The following is a 4893-nucleotide window of genomic DNA, read 5'->3' as shown; positions in this document are numbered from 1 at the left end:
AAAAATTAGCCAGGTGCAGTGGAGCATGCCTGTAATCACAGCTACTTGGGAGACTGAGGCAGGAGAATCACTTGAACCTGGGAGGCAGAGGTTGCAGTCAGTAAGCATGTGCCACTGCACTCCAGCCTGGGTGACAGAGCAAGACTGTCTCAAAAAAAAAAAAGTTGCAGTTTCAAAGAACCAAGAGACATTAAATGAGACTTGCTGTACACCAAAATACTGACACTGGACACTTTGAAGGTGCAGTGGCCAGTGCCCACTCCAACTGGGAGTCCAAAAATAAAATTCCATTTAATTCCTGTTAGGGGACAGGAAGGCTTCTGTCCCCAGCCCTCCAAGTGCACCTGGGCACTGAGGTTAGGAATGCTTCTATACTTCCTAAAGATTAACTGAGGCATGGACAATCATTTTCAAAATGGAAAGAAAAAGGTTTAAAAGAAACAGAGAACAGGAAAGTAGGATACACTGTTTCCCTCAAAAGTCAAGAGTCACTGGTGACTCTCCACCATTTTCAAACCCTGTTTTCAAATAGACAGGTGCAGAGTGATACTGATTTACTCACAGGCAGCTCCTCAACCCCAGGGTGTTGGCACAGCTGAGATGAGCAGGATCCCCCGGACTACCTATAACAGGAACAGGGGAAAATAAATAAGTAGTAAATCAGGGATTTATACTGATACCTTTTTTTGTTGTTGGTTTTTGGAGTTTCGCTCCTGCGTCCAGGCTAGAGTGCCAATGGCGTGATCTTGGCTTACTGCAATCTCCGCCTCTTGGGTTTAATCGATTCTCCTGCCTCAGCCTCCTGAGTAGCTGGAATTACAGGTGCCCACCACAATGCCCAGCTAATTTCTGTGTGTATGTGTGTTTTTTTGTTTTTTGTTTTTTTTAGTAGAGATGGGGTTTTACCACGTTGGCCAAGCTGGTCTCAAACTGCTGACCTCAGGTGATCTGCCTGCCTTGGCCTCCCAAAGTGCTGGGATTGCAGGCATGAGCCACTGTGCCCAGCCTTTTGTTCATTTTTATTTATTTATTTGACTTTGCCCAGGCTGGAATGCAGTGGTACAATCACGGCTCACTGCTGCCTTGAACTCCTGGGCTCAAGGGATCCTTTTGCCTCAGCCTCCCAAGCAGCTGGGACTACAGGCATGCACCATCATGCCCGGCTAATTTTTGTAAAGATGGGGTTTCATTTTGTTGCCTATTTGCCTAGGCTGGTCTCCAACTTTTGGCATCAAGCGACCCTCCTGCATTGGTCTCCCAAAGTGTTGGGATTACAGGCATGAGCCACCACGCCCAGCCTGATATCTTCTAAGTCTGAAAGAAGGCGGGGTGCCATGGCTCACGCCTATAATCCCAGCACTTTGGGAGGCAAAGGCGGGTGGATCACCTGAGGCCAGGAGTTCAAGACCAGCTTGACCTACGGTGAAACCTCGTCCCTACTAAAAATACAAAATTAGCCGGGCATGGTGGCGCATGCTTGTAATCCCAGCTACTTGGGAGGCTGAATCAGGAGAATCGCTTGAACCCAGGAGGCAAAGGTTGCAGTGGGCTGGATTGTACCACTGCACTCCAGCCTGGGTAACAAGAGTGAAACTCCGTCTCAAAAATAAAAAAAAAAGGTCTGAAAGAGTACAGATCTCTTTTGTAGAAACCTGTGTGTGTAAGTTTCTGGAACCCAGTTCTGAGTGTTGGAAGGTTTCAGAACATTGCTAAGTGAAGGGTCTGCCCCAGTTAGGAAAACAGTATCTCAAAGTAGTCCTAAAAAAAGATGGGGAGCCTCAAGTAGACCCTGGCTCCAGACACCCCAAGAGGGAAGCCAAGCAGGCCAGCCCTAGGGAGGGAGCACTCCTACCAGTTGGCACCATCCCCACTCACTTCAGCTGGCTCTGGGAGAAACATGATCTCTATGCAGACAGCCCTACAGAGCAAGCAATGACCCCAAGGGGCAAGAGCTGTAAGAATTACTACAACCACAGGCCGGGCGCAGTGGCTCATGCCTGTAATCCCAGCGCTTTGGGAGGCCGAGGCAGGTGGATCACCTGAGGTCGGGAGTTCAAGACCAGCCTGGCCCACATGGTGAAACTCCATCTCCACAAAAAAAAAAAAAAAAGAATTACTAGAACCACAAACACCAAGAGTAAGCCATTTCTTGTATAAACAACAGTGATAAGTGTACAGCACATTTCTAGGATTTTAACAAGTTTTTGATGCTTTCCCTAACTTGCTGTAGTTCCTACAAGCATAAAGTCGGAGTTAATTCATACTACCGACATTCAGAGCCCACTGTGGTCAAACTTCATGCTGGGAACAAGACAGGAATAGGAGCAGCAGGGCCAGAGGCACCAGCCCATGGAGGTGTCAGGCCAGGCTGTGCAGAGGCTAGGTGGTGCCAGGAGCCAGCAGGTGGCACCTTGAGATGCCCAGTGGCCTTGAACCTCTAGGCAGTGGGGTTGCAATGAGTCCTCAGCCAGGGAGCAGAAAGTGCAGGTTTAAGATGGAGGAGCTCACTCCAGCCAGCCACGAGAGCCACCATGAGAGGAGGGACAAGATGGGGAGGGCAGGCACTGATCCTGCTCCCAGTGGACCCACTTGTCACTTCACCTCATTTAACAGGAGGCAACCCTCATGCTTCTGTGGGGAAGGAAATTCCTAGCACGTGCCACATTTAGGGCTTGTAACAGTCTGGTCTGTAAATTGGGAGCTGGGTTAAGGGAAAAATGTTAGCTATGTTCTCATACACATCAAGTTACATTTTAAATTAAAATTTAAAAGTACAGTGCAAGTGAACACACCAAGACCCTTCTCACTCCAGCTGAGACCAGCTTTGGTCCCTCATCTTTCTCCACATGAAGGGGGCCCAGCACATTCTCCACTATCCTCCCCACACCATGGCACCTTCGGCCCCTCCACCTCTGCCCTGGCCAGTTCCTGCACCTCAAGGGCTCAGCCCAGCAAGCAGGAAGGCTGGCAGGTCCCCAGAGCTCCCTGATCTGCCCCCCACAGTGATCCTACCTTCTCTCTAACACTTGCTGTCCCACTGGCTTCCTTACTAGGCTCTCCCCAAAACCTGTTCTGATGGCTTCTGTCCCCAGCTCTCCAAGGAACCCCCAGTCAAGGCCATCCAGGGCGATGGGGATCACTGCTCCATGTCCCTCATGAGCACAGATGTCATCTGCGGCCAGGCCCTGCTGGGAGCCCTTCTGTTCTTTTTTCCAACATCAACGAATTCTCCAACTGGGAGTCCAACAATTTAATTCCATAGTGACACTACCCAGAGTTAGCCCACAGGGTAAGGGCTCAGTCCCACAAGACTGCCCCCACTCCATATGCCCAGGCTACCCACATTTCAGCTGACTACAAATTTGAGGGTTCCCATGACTGCCTTGGTTTTGATAATTCACAAGAATGACTCAGATGCCAGCAACGGGCTCTACTTACTATCACAGTTTATTATAAAGGGTGCCTAGGAACAACCAGATAGAGAGGCCAAGACGCCAAGGCCAGAGAGGTCCTGAGCACAGGATCCTTTGTCCTGTGGAGCAGGGTGAACACCAGTGGGAAGCCTCACCAGCCTCCTCACCCGGAAGTTCTCATCAAGGCTTCATGATTGATTACAGTATTGGCCTACTGGCCATGGGGACTGAACTAAATCTCCAAACCCTCTCCCTTCCTGGAAGGGGCAGGAAGTTCCCACCCTCTAATCACATCACGGCCAGCGCCTCAATCTATCTAAGGGCTTGCCTAGAGTCACCTCACTGGCATAAACTCAGGTGCTGTGATAATGAATAATAGAAGACACTCCCAATCTCACGCCTGTAATCCTAGCACTCTGGGAGGCCAAGGTGGGTGAATTGCTGTTGAGCTCAGGAGTTAAGCCTGGGCAACACAGAGAGACCCTGTCTCTACAAAAAATAAAAAAAATCAGCTGGCAGGAGGATCGCTTAGAGGCTGCAGTGAGCCATGATCAAGCTTCTGCACTCCAGCCTGGGTGACAGAGCAAGACCCTGTCTCAAAATACAAATAAACGAAAAAAGACACTCCCATCATTCAGGAAACTTCCAGGGTTTTCAGCCCTCAGTGCTGGTGCCAGGATCGGGTCAAAGAACAAATATATTTCTTATCATAACACACCTTTCTTCACCTGGCTTCCAGGAGACAATGATCCTCTTGCCACTGCTGGGAGATCCTCCCTACCTGACCTCCACCTCCTCCCCAGGTAATCTCTTCCCTGACTTGAATACACATCCCCCACAGGTCTGATGAGCACCGCACAGTCCACACCTCCAAGAACTCTCAACTCACCCCCTGCCTTGTGCTCCTCCCCAAGTCCTCCCCAGTTTCAACAAATGGCACTGTTGTCCCCAGGCAGCTCAGGCCAGAGGTCACCTCTCCTACACAGCCCTTAGGGTCAACCCCGCTTCTACTCATAAAGCGATTTCCTCCCAAAGAGGACAATATGGAGAGGCAGGAGAAGAGTAACTGCGCAGTGAAAACCTGACAAACACCACTTCAGCCTACCAATCAAGGTCAACATCAACAGTGACAAATCATTTGGATAGCATGGAGCCTAGACATGATGTGATGAGGATGCTTCACCTCTGTGGTCTTCCTCCAGAAAAACCATCTTTCCCAGCTTGATTATGAGGAAACATCAAGAAATACCAGTAGAGCAGCAAGCACCCTACATTCCACCTGAGCACTACTCCTCAAAGATGTCAAGGTCACTGCAGACAAGGAAAGCCTGAGAAGTAATCAAGATGGGTAGTGCAGATGGGTCCTGGGACAGAAAAAAGACCTTAGAGTGAAGAACAGGAGAGTAAAGAAAATCTGAACTTTGGGAGGCCGAGACGGGCGGATCGCCAGGTCAGGAGATCGAGACCATCCTGGCTAACA

At 49.8% G+C, this 4893-nt stretch overlaps 1 protein-coding gene across 1 annotated transcript in view; it reads right to left on the bottom strand.

Moving 5' to 3' along the window:
* LETM1 (leucine zipper-EF-hand containing transmembrane protein 1) overlaps nt 1-623 on the bottom strand; it is a 40813-nt gene extending 40190 nt beyond the window's left edge. Inside the window, exon 1 of the mRNA XM_011970866.1 lies at nt 563-623. The gene's annotated coding sequence lies outside the window, so the exon portion shown is untranslated. The remainder of the gene's footprint in view (nt 1-562) is intronic.
* Nucleotides 624-4893: the final 4270 nt, after the last annotated feature.

This window comes from Mandrillus leucophaeus, unplaced genomic scaffold (assembly GCF_000951045.1).
Source record: "Mandrillus leucophaeus isolate KB7577 unplaced genomic scaffold, Mleu.le_1.0 Scaffold98, whole genome shotgun sequence".
Taxonomy (NCBI): Eukaryota; Metazoa; Chordata; class Mammalia; order Primates; family Cercopithecidae; genus Mandrillus; species Mandrillus leucophaeus.
The sequence above is the reverse complement of the archived record's forward strand: the minus strand, read 5'-3'. Positions and strand labels throughout refer to the sequence as shown.